The 14811-nt window shown below is 41.9% G+C and overlaps 1 protein-coding gene across 8 annotated transcripts in view; it reads right to left on the reverse strand.

Annotated features, from left to right (window-relative positions):
- KCNIP1 (potassium voltage-gated channel interacting protein 1) overlaps positions 1-14811 on the reverse strand; it is an 849721-nt gene that overhangs the window by 233991 nt on the left and 600919 nt on the right. The window contains exons 1-2 of one of the 8 annotated variants that reach the window (XM_045026851.1): positions 9006-9027; positions 6074-6262 (exon numbers count right to left, since the gene is read on the reverse strand). The exons of 6 other annotated variants lie outside the window; for them this stretch is intronic. The gene's annotated coding sequence lies outside the window, so the exon portion shown is untranslated. Of the gene's footprint in view, positions 1-6073; positions 6263-9005; positions 9028-14811 lie in introns of those variants that run through there. One more of the 8 variants, XM_045026847.1, reaches the window with a different exon arrangement.

A 14811-nucleotide genomic window follows, 5' to 3' on the forward strand; every position in this document is an offset into this window, starting at 1 on the left:
CTGAAGAGTAGAGAGTTAGGGAGATGCTCAAATCTTCCCTACAGTGATAGCACCCATGCCTCAGGTACATCAAACCCAGGAAACTGGTTTCTGGCTGGCAGTGCAAGGTGATGTGAAGGATCAGCTGAGATAGTTCACTGCTCCTCTTCAAAGTGGGATTTGGCCCACTGCAGGCAAATCCAGTGGCATCAGACTCAACATCCTCCTTTCCACATGTCAGTCCTTCCTCCATAGAGCACAGTCAGGAGTGAAGTCCCTTTGGATCGGCTCTCTGCTGCTTAACCAACAAGATAACGAGCAAGGCATTTGGCCCTTATTCTGACAGGAACCAAGGAATTTCAGTTCATTCCACAGAAACAATATTTCCCTGGATAACATTTCCAAAAGCCTCTAGATGACTTTGCACATAAGTTTTATTGACTTTCAATGAGAAATAGGCTCAATGCTTAAGCCACTTTGGAAAATGGCACTTAAGAACTTTTGAAAATTTTACATCTTGTCCATATCCAAACAAAAAAGTCAAATTAAAGTTAGCTGTGAAACTGAAGATTTTCCATTACATTTACTTACTTAGACGTGGTTCAGGGAATACTGACTTGCTATTATCTAGCTGGAAAATTTGAGTGACCACTGTAGGTATTCTAGAAAACACATTAAGTCCCTCAGCCCGTGCCGCTTCCAGCAGCTCCCACTAGCCTGCAGCGGCGAACCGCGGCCAGTGGGAGCCACGATCGGCCAGACCTGCAGATGGGGCAGATAAACAAACCAGCCCAGCCCACCAGGGGCTTTCCCTACACAAGCAGAGACCCCAGTTTGAGAAACACTGGACTAAGTGACTTGACCAAGGCCACACAGGAAGTCAGTGACAGAGCAGCAAATTGGACCCAGGGTTTCTGAATTCCAGCCTGATGCCCTAACTATAGGACTATCCTTCCTCACATTTGTGAGGATTCAATAGTAGTTTGCAAAGTAAGTATGATTACTGTGAAGAGGGAATAGGGGGGAGAAGAAGGCAGTATTGTTAGCACACTGGACCTGATACCAAGCCTTCTGAAGTCAATGGAAAGGTTCTCTCTGGCTTCTTTGGGCTTTGGATGAGGTGCATTGTGAACACATTGCTAAATGAAGAAACATTCTGCCGCTCTTACTAACAATGAGTAGTCTCAATCCCTACTCAACATGAATTGCAAAATCAGACCCGGAGGGTTAAAGAGCAAAGAAAGGGTATTTATTGTTTAAAGTATGTCGCTCAGTGCAGAAAGCCACAGCGTATTCTTTTTAAATTTTTGCATGCAAACCTTATGTTGTCTGACATTGAACAAGTGCTGGCTATGAACTCCTCTCCTCTCTCATTTGTTTCCTCTCTTTTTTTCCCCATAAGTACATTATTTCTGGGGCTGTTGGCAGTGCTCAGAGCTAGTGGCAGCAGCTTTCAGCCTTTTCATTTTGCATTTAAAAAGCTCAGTTGGGAATTTTAAACAGCTGAGCCCAAAATGAAGCTTTTGGAATTAAAAAGCAAAAGTGCAAACAGCTTCAGGGAGTGCTACTGAAACTGTTGGACGATGGGCAGAAGTATCAGCTCTCAAGGACAAACAGCTGATTCCCCACCAAATAATTTATTCATACAAGGCTGCATACTTGCCAACAGGGGTTGGTTTCTGCACTGTATTATAGGTCAGTCTGTTCTGGGCAAATGGGACAAAAGAAAATGGGTTCAAGTCACACTTCAGCCCTAGAGGTTGCCAAGTGGGACTGCTATAACTGCAGCTCCTGCATTCCCTGTATTCTCCATTGCTCTCACCTTCCCCTTTCCTGGGCCAGCATTCCCGAGTCCAGGGATATTTCCTCCCGCCCCTTAGGAAGCATTGTCAGAATGTCAGTTCCCCTGGGGGAGGGCGTGGGGTGTGTGAGGGAGAATCAGAGGAGGAACTAGAAGAAGGCAGACATCTGGTGCTGGGATTTAGTAAGAGGAATCTCAAGATGGGACGGGGTGAGAGAACATGCTGGGGCTACTAATTCAACATGGTTAAACAAAGCAAGATGCCCATTGCGACGTACAGCATCTTCCATCTGAAATCACTTTTAATTAGAGTAAGTTCCCAATAGCCCTGTGAGGGGCTGCGCCTGTTTTAAGGTAAGGGGAACTAATGCACAGAGTTAAATTACTTGCCCAAGCTCAGAGAGGAAGCCTGGAGCAGAACTGGGAACAGAACCCAGAAGACCACCCTACTTGGAGACAAGACCACCCTACTTTGGGATCTGCACCTTTATCCTAGGAAACTTTTGGAACATTGCATCAAACCAGCTGACTGCTCTCTTAGGCCTGCTCCTGATCCCACATGAACTGTGAAACCCCCACATTTGGTGGCAATCACACTATCAAAACAAAGAACATTTGCGTCACACTCTACCTCTAGGCCATGTGGGCATCTAACACTTGAGGGCTTCATGCAAGAAAGGTGGGGAGGGTAAGAAATACTAGAAAGATAGTGAAGAATTGGGTGAAAAAATTATAAAATGGAAAAAAAAATTCAAATACTGTCAATTTCAACAATGGAATTTTTAATGACACTTTTATTGGAAAGTGTTTTTTTGAAAATTTCCTAGTAAAATTAGAACACAACTAATTGCTAATGGTCACAGTTACCTTCCTGGTCTAGACAGGTTCCATTCCACTGAGCTCACACAGTCCTATGTACGAGCAGGACTCACTGCAGAAGCCCTGGAGGTTTTTTGCCTTCCTGTGCAGCGTGGGGCACGGGTCACTTGCTGGAAGGTTCTCTGCACCTCGAAGTATTTAAACCATTTATTTGAGGACTTCAATGGAGTGGCTGGGTGAGATTCTGTGACCTGCATTGTGCAGGAGGTCAGACTAGATGATCAAAATGGTCCCTTCTGACCTTAAAGTCTATGAGTCTATGATTAGAAAGTATATTCTGTAAAGCATCACTTCTGTGTGCTATGTGAACAAATGAAGAATAATATGCATCATAGCCTCTTGGAATATTTATTCCCCTTCCCTCTTTCTTTAGATTTGTATATTGTATAATTTCTGTCTCTTTTCACTACTTAAAACTAATAGAAGCATGGACTGGAGTGGGGGATCTTTTGAAGATATTTACAATTAGGTCAAAAAAACAGTCTGGTTTTGCCAAGATATATGTTCAATTCATTTACCTACCTCACTGTATGATACAGCAGAAGAAATTCATCAAGAACAACAACAATTTAAAGAACAGGACAAAAGGCAAAAAAGGGACAATTTGGACTACTGGTAAAATCCTTGGAATCCAGAGGACTGAACTATGAAACAATTTTAAGCACAGCAGCATCAGCTTTGGACAAAAGTGGGTCAGATGTTTAATGGAAAAGCACTCAGTGAAGCAAAAAAAAAGTTTGTTTCCACTTTGCAGAACAGCAAATCTCAGGTAAATAACCAGCCCAATGCCAGGGATTTCAGGAGATCAAAATAATTGAGATTCTGTCAGTATGAAGTCAGTAATAGTGAGCTCTGTCCCTATGAGGTCTCCACCTGAAAGATGTTCAGTACAAAACTACCACTGTTCTCATCACATGCTTCGTGGGCCAGATTCATACTGTACTTGGTATAATGCTATTAAAGACAATGAAATTGCACAACTGTGAAGTCTGGCCCCATGCTTGAAGGATGAAGAATAAAGTAATGAAAATCAATTTACCCTTTCTTAAATATCCTCCAGACTAACAACAGTCAGTCAGTTGTGAAGAAGTGATAGTCCTGCATAGCATCTCATCACATTTTGGACCTCACTATCACAAATGTATAGCTGAATTGTCTGAGGTCAAGAATTTTCCAACAATTCACATGTATACTTTATCTATGAAATCAACTGTCCACAAGCAACAACGTACCTTAAACTTGAATTGTAATGGCAGGAAAAATATTTGGAAGTCAAATAATCAGTTCAAATCAAAGAGTTCCACATTTGAAGACAAATCAGCACAACACAGCCCAGTTCCACTTCCTTTCTTTGCCAGAGTTCCCTCACTACCCCTCTTTGAGTTATAATCTGTTCGGCCTAGAATTGGTCAGGGTCTGACTCCTCACCGTAGCTCTTAGCGCCAAACCCTAAACATTCATGATCTCTGGCCCAATGCTCAGTTGTACCAGAGCTCTACTCAGTGCAGAAACTGAGGATTTATGGATGCTTCAGGCACCTTTGTGCCTCCCCTAGTCTGTGCAGAAGAAAGGACGGCTAGGCACCCAGTGTAAGTTCAAATAGCCTTAGGGTTCCTTTAACTTGCACTCAGTTTTCAACTACTCCCCCCCCCCCCAGGCCAGTGTGAAAAAGAAATTAAAGAATTAAAAAAGTTAACTACCATCATAGCAGGTTGAAATTGGATTTTCCACACACAAAAATTCCATGTTAATTGAAATTTGAATTAACAACAAAAATCGAAGAAGAAAAAAAAATCAGTGGAATACATAAATGAAAAATTCTCACAAAAATTTGGTTCAATCAAAAGCCATTTTTCATTGCAAAGTTTGGATGAAAATAATTGGCCAGCTGCAATAACCATATAGAAGTCCCAGATCATAAACATAACTAAACCATGACAACAGTACATTTTCACAAGCCCCCAAGCACCGTCTAGTGACAGTGGGAGGTCCATGCTAAAAATCAAGCCTTTGGAACTTACACATGAACTGTTAAAATTTCTTCCTACAAAACGTTACCTGGGATAGTTAGACACTTCTGCAGTTCACCTGCAAGTAGGCCTACATGAAGCCATGGTACAGTAAAATTCAAGCTGGTTCATCTTCCTATGAGGAAGGTGATAAGCAGTGGTTTAATCTGTATTTAAAGTACTTTCTAGGGCATTGTTGTCACACAACATTTTTTACATTAGTTTTCCTAAACTTATAACCCATCACTGAGTTAAACATTTATTAAACTGCTCCATAAACCCTCCTCAATGCCTATTTCTTTGTCCTTTAAGAGGATGGAGCTATACTTCTGAAACCATACAAATACCCTTCATATATAAGGGCTGAGCTGATTTCCAAGTACTGCATGACTAATTTTATACCAGGGCTGATCGGTTGAATCAAAGTGAGGAAACAAGCATCTCCTATGCACACAACATCTCTGGAACCTGTATCAAGGGCACATTCACAGTAAAGCAGGTCCATAATAAAATGTTCTTGCTGACAGTGAGAAATTAAGCTACAGATCACAGAAGAAAACCCAGGTTATGGGATGCGTGTGCAAATATCTTCACATCCAGGCACAATGAATTCCACTACTGTTCAGATGCCTGAAAGCTTAGGAAAATTATATGTAAGCAATTAAGTTTGGTATTGTGATTAAGGTACTGGACATAGACTCAAAGAAACCTGAGTTTGATTTCTGACTCTGCCACAGCCTTTCCGCATGACTCTGGGTAAGTTATTTAATCTCCGTGCCTCTGTTCCCCCTCTCTAAGAGGGTGATAACGCTACTTCCTTTTTTTGCATTTGTTTGTCTTGTCTGTTTCAATGGTAATCTCTTTGGGCATGGACTGTCTTCATGTGCAGCATCTAGCACAGTGGAACACTGATCTTGGTTTGGACCAGAATCAGAAATAATAATCAGTGACTTGTTGGAAGAAAAATGCCAATATTTTGACATGACATCTTCTTTCTACAAAGTCAGCACTCTGGAGACCCACAATCGGAGAATTAATTTTCCACACAAGTCTGGCATGCCAACCACAATGCACATGCATTTTCAAGTGCAAAAGGTTTGCACGTGTTACCCTTTTGAAAACGGCATTTATGCTTCCTGTTTAAATGTCTACTTATCCCTTTGTACTGCCAAGGGTCTATATTGCTCTGTCCCATCTACTGCATTTAGTCTTCCATTTAAATGCACTTCCCCCTAGATCTCCCCTGTGATATTTGAAACAGTTTAGCCCCATTCACATCTTTCCACCTTATGTACTAGGAACTGCCACATACTGTGAAGTATGTGTCTAGACTATGCTTAAGGAGGAAACTTCTCTCATCAAAAGAATAAAGAAGTCAATCACATTCCTATCAAACTTATCTGACCTTCTTGTTGTCCTTGTTGATATCCCAGGTCTAGGATTTTTATGCTTATATCAGCTGCTTTTTCAATTTAATAGGCTGCCTGCAAGAGTAAAAATTAACTTTCTCCTTGATATGAAGGAAGAATGGGATGATAGCACAGTGGCAGGGAGTGAAATCAATTCCATTCAGTCCATGTGGAATGGGAAGATACTGAAAAGGAATTTTAAAAGAAACAACATAGAATTTCAGTCATGTTTTAAAAAAAAGTGCTCTCAATTTATGTCACAGTGGAAGACAGGGACTAACCAGAAAGGATAAATCTTTAGAGGGGATTGCAAGAGGAATGATAAGCCTTGTATGGCTTGGGTTGAAGCCACTACAGACTAAAGAGAACCTGTTATTTGTACTGTTATATTTTTAGTGCCCTCTCCTCAAACCTCAACTGAGCTCCTAACAAAAGAGGGGCATATTCTTTCTCTTCATCCCATTTTTCCTCTTTTCTCCTCATCCACTTGCGGAAGCTAAAAATATATGTAAAAGCCTTTATTTATTTGAGTAGTATCAGTTTAACAGCTGAAGAGCAGAGGCTGTGCCACAGGAGCTACACCAGTTTTCATCAGCTGAGCATTTAGCCCTGTCTCTCTGTATTTACTTGTACAGCACCAAGCACTCTTAGATGAGTCGATAGTGCCCTTGCAGGTAGATACAATCAACAAAAAGGTATTCTCTATCATTAACTATTCCAATCCAAAATTAATACAAATTCTGTGGTGAGTAGAATGGAATTTTGGTCCCTAGTCTTGTGTTTCACATACAGTGCCCAGAAATCTCATGACACTTGCATTCCTGGTCACTGCAGTGTAAATAATTAGTTGATCATGTAAATGTTCTGTCACTAGAGTTAGGAAAGCCTTATATTATACATGTTCAGTCTCTGTGTTACCAACTTCTATAGTTTTAGAATTTAATAATTTTGTTCCTTTCATTCAAGGACCTCAAAGTGCTTTATGAACAAAATTAAGCCTCCCAGTGCACCTGAGAGTCAAGTAAGACTTTTTATCCCCATTTTACACATGAATGAATTGGGGCATAGAGATTAAAAGGCTTGCCATGGGACATGGGGTGGGGGAACCACATCTTTGTTTAAAGTCCTTTGTGTTGACAGCCAGATCTCACAAGCCACTCAGGTTTAGAGGTCTAGAAATGTCAATTAGTTGTAAAAAACCTTTTTTAGTAAATCCTTTAACAAATTAGCAACTTGCTTTCTATTCTGCATGTTCACACCCTTTTATTACTCACTGTTCATGAACATTTGTACAACTTCTGTTTAATCTCTATGGATGTTCAGAAGCAGTGCATTTCCAGATATGATTCAATTCCTTGTGGGTGTAAGTAGTTTAAAGGTTAGGTCAGTCAACCAGGAAACAAACAATTCCCTGTAACAGAGTAAGTGACCAATCATAAAGCCTGAACAGCAAATTGATGGAGCAATTGCTACAAACAGTTCTTGTAGAATCCAAAGCTCACATATATATTCTTAAAGTCTATTAATTTAACTACTTGGGATAATGAACAGATTACTAAAAATCATCAGCTGTTGCACGGTCAGTTTCATGAACAGGAAAAAATAGTACAATTTTTCAAATAAATTGTTAGTGATGAATAGTTCAACCAACTCTTTCTAGATAATGGCAGCTAAACCTAACAGCCAGAGGACTTTCTTTAGAGCAGTTTCTGTAAGCAAAAAATTGAAGGCAAAGACACAGCGTGTATCTTCCACCTTCTAACATATAGAGAAAACAAACTGCAAGTAGAACAGGAGTACTTGTGGCACCTTAGAGACTAACAAGTTTATTTCAGCATGAGCTTTCGTGAGCTACAGCTCACTTCTTCGGATGCATAGAATGGAACACACATGCATACTTCCACCTTTGCATGTTCTCTGTATGTATAAATATCTCCTGTCTGTGTGTTCCATTCTATGCATCCAAAGAAGTGAGCTGTAGCTCACGAAAGCTCATGCTGAAATAAATTTGTTAGTCTCTATGGTGCCACAAGTACTTCTGTTCTTTTTGCGGATACAGACTAACACGGCTGCTACTCTGAAAACTGCAAATAGTTATGCTACAGCCATTATAAACAAACTAGTACAACTCTGATCATCATTTTCCATTATATGGTGACAGACAGCAACTAAGAGAACATGGGACATTGGACAGTACTAAATCAGGCCTTTCCATTTATTTGTGAACATGAGTTTCCAACACTACTGACATTATGTTTCTTTGGATGCATAACATCTTTGACTTCTGATAACCCTACTGATACTAATCTGAGTTCTCTTGTTCACATTGACCTCATTATGCCAGTCAGCCAAACTCTCTGCTCTGCATGTAGCAATACTGTCATGTGCGTCCCTGGATCAAGAGCTTATTGGCATTTCCATTGCAATGATATTAATTAAAAAAGTTATCACTAAAACAGATGGGTCTGAGCTGCAGCATCTGCATCTCAACTTCCCCAACATATGGGCAGGCTCAGAGCTATGGTTTCATCTCATAAATTCCTGGTTCCAAGTTTCCCTACTACAACCTCAGAATGAACATTTCCACAAAGGGCCAGATTCTGTGACCTTCTCTCATGTTCAGCAGTACCTGGTTAGTCCTATTGACTTCAGTGGAGCTACTTCATGAGTAAGAGATTGCTCAGATGAAATGAAGGTGACAGAATTGAGCCCTAAAATTACAGGTGAAGGGAGGAGTCATCCAGTCACACTTCCTAAAGAAAATAAATAGAAGCCGGATTAATGTAAGTACCCTGGCAAATCTACAGGGGGAGTGGCCCTGCATGTTCCAATGGCAATTTGAATTCTATGAAATCCAGCTGCCATGAGGAACAACTCCCCAGCCTCCCCTCCCTCAGGTTCCCTCAACAGCCCCTCCCCTGAATTTACTTGCAAAGTGCTTGGTTATTCCAAGGGAACCACCCCTCTTGGAGCCATGGGAGTCCTTTCTCCTATTAGATTGCCAGCGAGTGCTCTGAGCTCTGTGGCATCACTCTCCATTTACACTGATGTAACAAAGCAGAATCTGACCCATTTAAATATGCAAAATTACACAGTACTAACCTCAGTCTATTGCCATGAGAATTGGTAGTTCTGAAAAATGAATGAATTAAAAAAAAAAAAGCTGTTCAGGTTGATCAAATCGAAAAATAGCAAAATATTTTGGTGAACTGAAAAAAATCTGTTTTGGGTGAAATGACAGATTACTCTTCATAATGGCAATACACAGGCATTTGTGATGACAATGACAAGTCATTGGGTCAGGGACAAAGAATGAGACTGTCTCTATAGCATGGTGGTTGGGGCACTCACATAGGAGGTGAGGATGCAAATTTGAGTCCCACCCTGTAATGACAGTTTATTTATAGAGTAGAACAGCTTCAAACAGCAGAGATTGAGAGATGGGCCACAGAAGACCCCATAACTCAGTGGGGGCCCAAGTTCAAAGCCCTTCTCTAATTCAAGCAGAGTGGGGAATTCAAGGCAGGTCTCCCACAGTCCAGGAGAATGTCCTAACCACTGGAATAAAGATGGTCAGGGAGTCCTCCTCCAGAATTGTTTTGGACAAATTTCTGTCAAATGGACACATGGTTTTGGCAAATAAACCATTTGTCCCAAAATAGTCACTCAGTTCTAATTGGCACATAGTGTGTGTGTGGCCATGTATAAGCTAATTTTGTATCTGTTCACCTGATGTACCTCTGCCCAATACCGGGCAGGTTTTTGTGGTTGTGGCTGAATGGCAGGATCTGCATAGTAGCTCTCTTTTTCTGGAGTTTGCGAGGGTGCTGTCTATTTCTCTAGCATTAATGCGCTTTACAGCCATCTAGAATCACACAGAATAAGCTAGCAGCTACAGACAACTCATTATACAGTATAAATATATATTTGATACAATGTTACAACCCGCAGGGAGCAGTTTGTGAGATATTTAGACTCTAGCAACAAAGTTCTTCCAAGCTCATTGAGTTACTGCTGCTGTCCCATTAGATTCCTGTCTGACTGAGAAACTGTGGCAGCTGCTCCTGCTCACCAATGAGCACTCTCAGTGCTGAGCATGAATCTGGCTCCACACTGAAGCAGCTACTTGAAATCAGCATGACAGGATGGCTGTCAGCCAGGCAGAAACCCTGCGAGGGGCTAAGATTTCATATTTGAAATAATTATGAAAAATGGTATAGAAATAATGATTAGGGTGGTAATCTCAAGCTAGGAGGCAGAGGGCAAGTTAAAGGAGAGTGGGACGTGGTATTTTAGACTTGCCATTTAACAATGCACACAGATTTTTGGAGCCAGTAGTCCAGATTTTAGAGTGCCCCAGATTGATCTTACTTTGTTTTAAACAGTTTGTTCACTACTCAACACCCATTCAACTGGAACCTTCGTGGTTCCACTGTACAGGAGGTGAACAGCTGCAAAAAAAGCATGCGTGGAGTTGTTAATACTTCCCCCTCCCACTTACAGCAAAGTGTGATCCAGCTCTGCTTAGGCCAGCACAGAGTGCAAGTTTAGGGTTTGGGGAGGAGGGTCCATAATAATGCATATAACCCTTTGTGCAGGGATAGTTACCCCTTTTCCACACCAGTCACAGAGAAGTTGGGGGGCTGCCATAGGGCCTGCCTGTGGGGGATTCCAAGTCCTCCATTGTCCATCTAGTTCTGCCTCACAGAACCCATTCACTGAAGTTAGAGAAGCAGGGCCAGCTCCAGGCACCAGTGAAGAAAGCAGGTGCTTGGGGTGGCCAATGGAAAGGGGTCGCACATCCGGGTCTTCGGCGGCAATTCGGTAGCAAGTCCCTCAGTGCCTCTTGGTAGAGCTGCTGCCAAAGTGTTGCCAATCGCGGCTTTTTTTTTTTTTCACTTCACTGCTTGGGGCGGCAAAAATGCTGGAGCCGGCCCTGTAGAGAAGGCAGTTTCATCCAGGGGAAATTTTCAAAATGCTGAGCTCTATTAGCTGGCTAGATCGTTGGGCTCAATGGGTAATGATCAACAGCTCGATGTCTAGTGGGCAGCCAGTATCAAGCGGAGTGCCCCAGGGGTTGATCCTGGTGCCGGTTTTGTTCAGCATCTTAATTAATTATCTGGATTATGGGATGGATTGCACTCTCAGCAAGTTTGAAGATGACATTAAACTGAGGGGAGAAGTAGATATGCTGGAGGGTAGGGATAGGGTCCAGAGTGACCTAGACAAACTGGAGGATTAGGCCAAAAGAAATCTGATGAGGTTTCAACAAGGACAAGTGCAGAGTCCTGCATTTAGGAAGGAAGAATCCCATGCACAGCTACGGGCTGGGGACCGAGTGGCTAAGCAGCAGGTCTGCAGAAAAGGACCTGGGGATTACAGTGGACAAGAAGCTGGATATGAGTCAGCAGTGTGCCCTTGTTGCCAAAAAGGCTAAAGGCATATGGGGCTGTATTAGTAGGAGCATTGCCAGCAGATCAAGGGAAATGCTTATTCCCCTCTATTCAGCACTGGTGAGGCTATATGTGGAGTACTGCATCCAGTTTTGGGTCCCCCACTACAGAAAGGATGTGGACAAATTGGAGAGAGCCCATCAGAGGGCAACAGAAATGATTAGGAAGCTGGGGCACCTGACTTATGAGGACAGGCTGAGGGAACTGGGCTTATTTAGTCTGCAGAAGAGAAGAGTGAGGGGGGATTTGATAGTCTTCAACTACCTGAAGGGGGACTTCCAGAGAGGATGGAGCTAGGCTGTTCTCAATGGTGGCAGATGACAGAACAAGGAGCAATGGTCTCAAGTTACAGTGGTGGAGGTCTAGGTTGAATATTAGGAAAAACTACTTCACTAGGAGGGTGGTAAAGCACTGGAATGGGTTACCTAGGGAGGTGGTAGAATCTCTATCCTTAGAGGTTTTTAAGGCCTGGCTTGACAAAGCCCTTACTAGGATGATTTAGTTGGTTTTGATCCTGCTCTGAGCAAGGGGTTGGACTAGATGAACTCCTGAGGTCTCTTCCAACCCTAATCTTCTAGGATTCTATGATTAGAATGTCAATTTGTTTAGTAAACTGATGGCATAAACTTTCACCGGTACTTTTTAATATGCATGAGCAGTCAGGGAAGAGCGTTGAGGGTTTTATTTGATATAAATGTTTTCTGGGTTTTCTGAACAGGTTTTAAACCTTCAGGGATTTTTTTTTTACACTATGCTCATTATTCTCTGGTCTATGTCAAATAAATCAAACCCTGACTCAAGGGTAATTTCCCTGAGTAAGGACCTCAAGATGGGGCACAGAAAGTCTGGTGAGTTATAGCTGCTGGTTCTTTCTCAACAAAATGCACAAAGTCATGCCCTTTGAATACACAGAGACAGCATGGACAAGTGGAACTAACATGGAACTGGGAACCAGGAACTCTCAAATTCTTATCAGCTCTGCCAATGAAACTGTGGGTATGTCTATATTGCAGTTAAAAACTGGCCCTTGTCAGCTGACATAGGTTAAGGAGCTCAGGCTAAAGAGCTGTTTAATTGCAGTGTAGACATATAGGCTCAGCCAGAAACCGGGGCTCTGGGGGACCTCATGATGGGGGAGGGTCCCAGAGACAGGGCTCCAGCCTGAGCCTGAACATCTACACTGCAATTACACAGCCCCTGAGCCTGAGTCTGCTGACCTGGCCCAACAGTGGATGTTTAATTGCAATGTAGACATAACCTAAATGGCTTAGACTAAATGTCCACAGTTGCCTCTAACTTCGGGAACTCCACTTAACACTACTAAGGACACAATTATATAGAAGCACAGAGAACCCACAGCTAGTCTGGGCTTCAGCTACAGTTGGGAACACCCAGTTGTTCTGAACCTCAGATGTGGAAGGGCAGCTGGAATTGAGAACTCACAAAAGGCACACTAAGTCAGTGGCCACTTTTGGAAAAGTTTACCTTAATTTCTGAAAGGCAATATCATTTCTCCCAAAAGTGGGAGTTCCATAGAGCTCTTTGCCTGCTTATATCAATGGCAAATCTGAGCTTCTGCCTCAAATTTATTAATATGTACATACATTGGATATAATACTTACCCACTTCCAGGGGCGGCTCTAGGTATTTTGCCGCCCCAAACACAGCAGGCAGGCTGCCTTCGGCGGCTTGCCTGCGGGAGGTCCCCGGTCCCGTGGATTTGGCGGCACGCCTGCGGGAGGTCCGCCGAAGCCGCGGGACCAGCGGACCCTCCACAAGCATGCCGCCAAAGGCAACTTGCCTGCCGCCCTCGCGGTGCCTGGCAGAGTGCCCCCCGTGGCTTGCTGCCCCAGGCACACGCTTGGCGTGCTGGTGCCTGGAGCCACCCCTGCCCACTTCAATGTATGGTGCTAATAAGAAATAAATATTAACAAAAAGTCTTTGTCTGTATACAGCATAGTTTAATAAGTGTTTTCAGTGTAAATTAGCTTTTTGCTTATTTGCTAGTTAAGCATCTAATTTACCAAGCAAACCATATGCATATTTGAGTTTTAGTGCACACATTTCTGCTGCCTGGTGTATTAGACATACATTTCGTTCTTGCCTAATTAAGGGTATCCACAGAAGTTTGTTTCTTCTCTATTCTTCTCTTGATGAAGTGCTACCAACATACCTGGGTTTCAAGCACTTAATAAATTTTAGTACGTCGTAGCTCCAAAAAGTTAAATATATGGGACTAGATTACTATACCTTTACACATGGTGAGTAGCAGTTTATTCTACAGAAATCCCATTGACTTGAATGGGACTAGTAATAGAGGTATCAGCATCTTGTCCAATAGAACAGCAACCACAGGATCTGTATGAAATGTAATGATTTTCTGTACCAACACAGTACACAAGATTTGAGAGTCAATGCATTCTAATGGAGATTTCAATATCCTCTGCTGCGCAACATGAAAATGCTATGCAACAACTCATTTAAGCAGATTTGGTGTTTCTCCATGTTATCTCTAAGATACCACAGTGATAAAAGGCATATTAAAAACACAGAAAAATAGGGTACACACATACACGTGTGTGCATGGGGAAGAGGTGTTTATGTACTTCCACACCCATCTGGAGAAACAGTATCTGTTTAAGTACATAAAATAACTGTTTATGTCATGAAATTAAGATAAATACTGACTCTGATTCAAACTAATTATTATTCTGGGAGGTCCTTTGATGTTATAGCATCAAACAAAATTTGCCATATGCTATTTTCAGCATAATACAAAAAATAACTCTGACCTACTGTCAAATAAACATCTTAAACTAACCTGCTTCAGAAAACAATCATATCCAACTATATTTTCCTCTAAGAAATGCAAATATGCCAAGCAATCACCCCTTAAAAGTTAATGGTACCAAATGTGCAATTCCCCACAGATAATATCAGCATTCTTTGAAACTATCTGAGGTGGTCAGACACGGGGACCATGTACCCACCTAATGCTAACAAATCAGTAGCATTTTCTTCTTAAATTTCCTTCAGTTCTCATTGCTTACCAAGATGCAAAATAGCATTTCCTTTTTATATTTATTCAGATAACAAAGGAATTCAGAAAATACGTGAATTGTTGCATTTGAACAAATGGACTTTGCTGAAGCTGGACAGTATTAACCATATATCAGGGAAGATGTATCCTATGATAAAGAGTGCAAAGTCTTTGAAAGGCTGATGAAAGCCAAAATAATTGTGTTTCTCTGTAAGCAGTAAGTCTCATTTGCAACATCTTC

This window comes from Mauremys mutica, chromosome 8, assembly GCF_020497125.1.
Source record: "Mauremys mutica isolate MM-2020 ecotype Southern chromosome 8, ASM2049712v1, whole genome shotgun sequence".
Classification (NCBI taxonomy): domain Eukaryota; kingdom Metazoa; phylum Chordata; order Testudines; family Geoemydidae; genus Mauremys; species Mauremys mutica.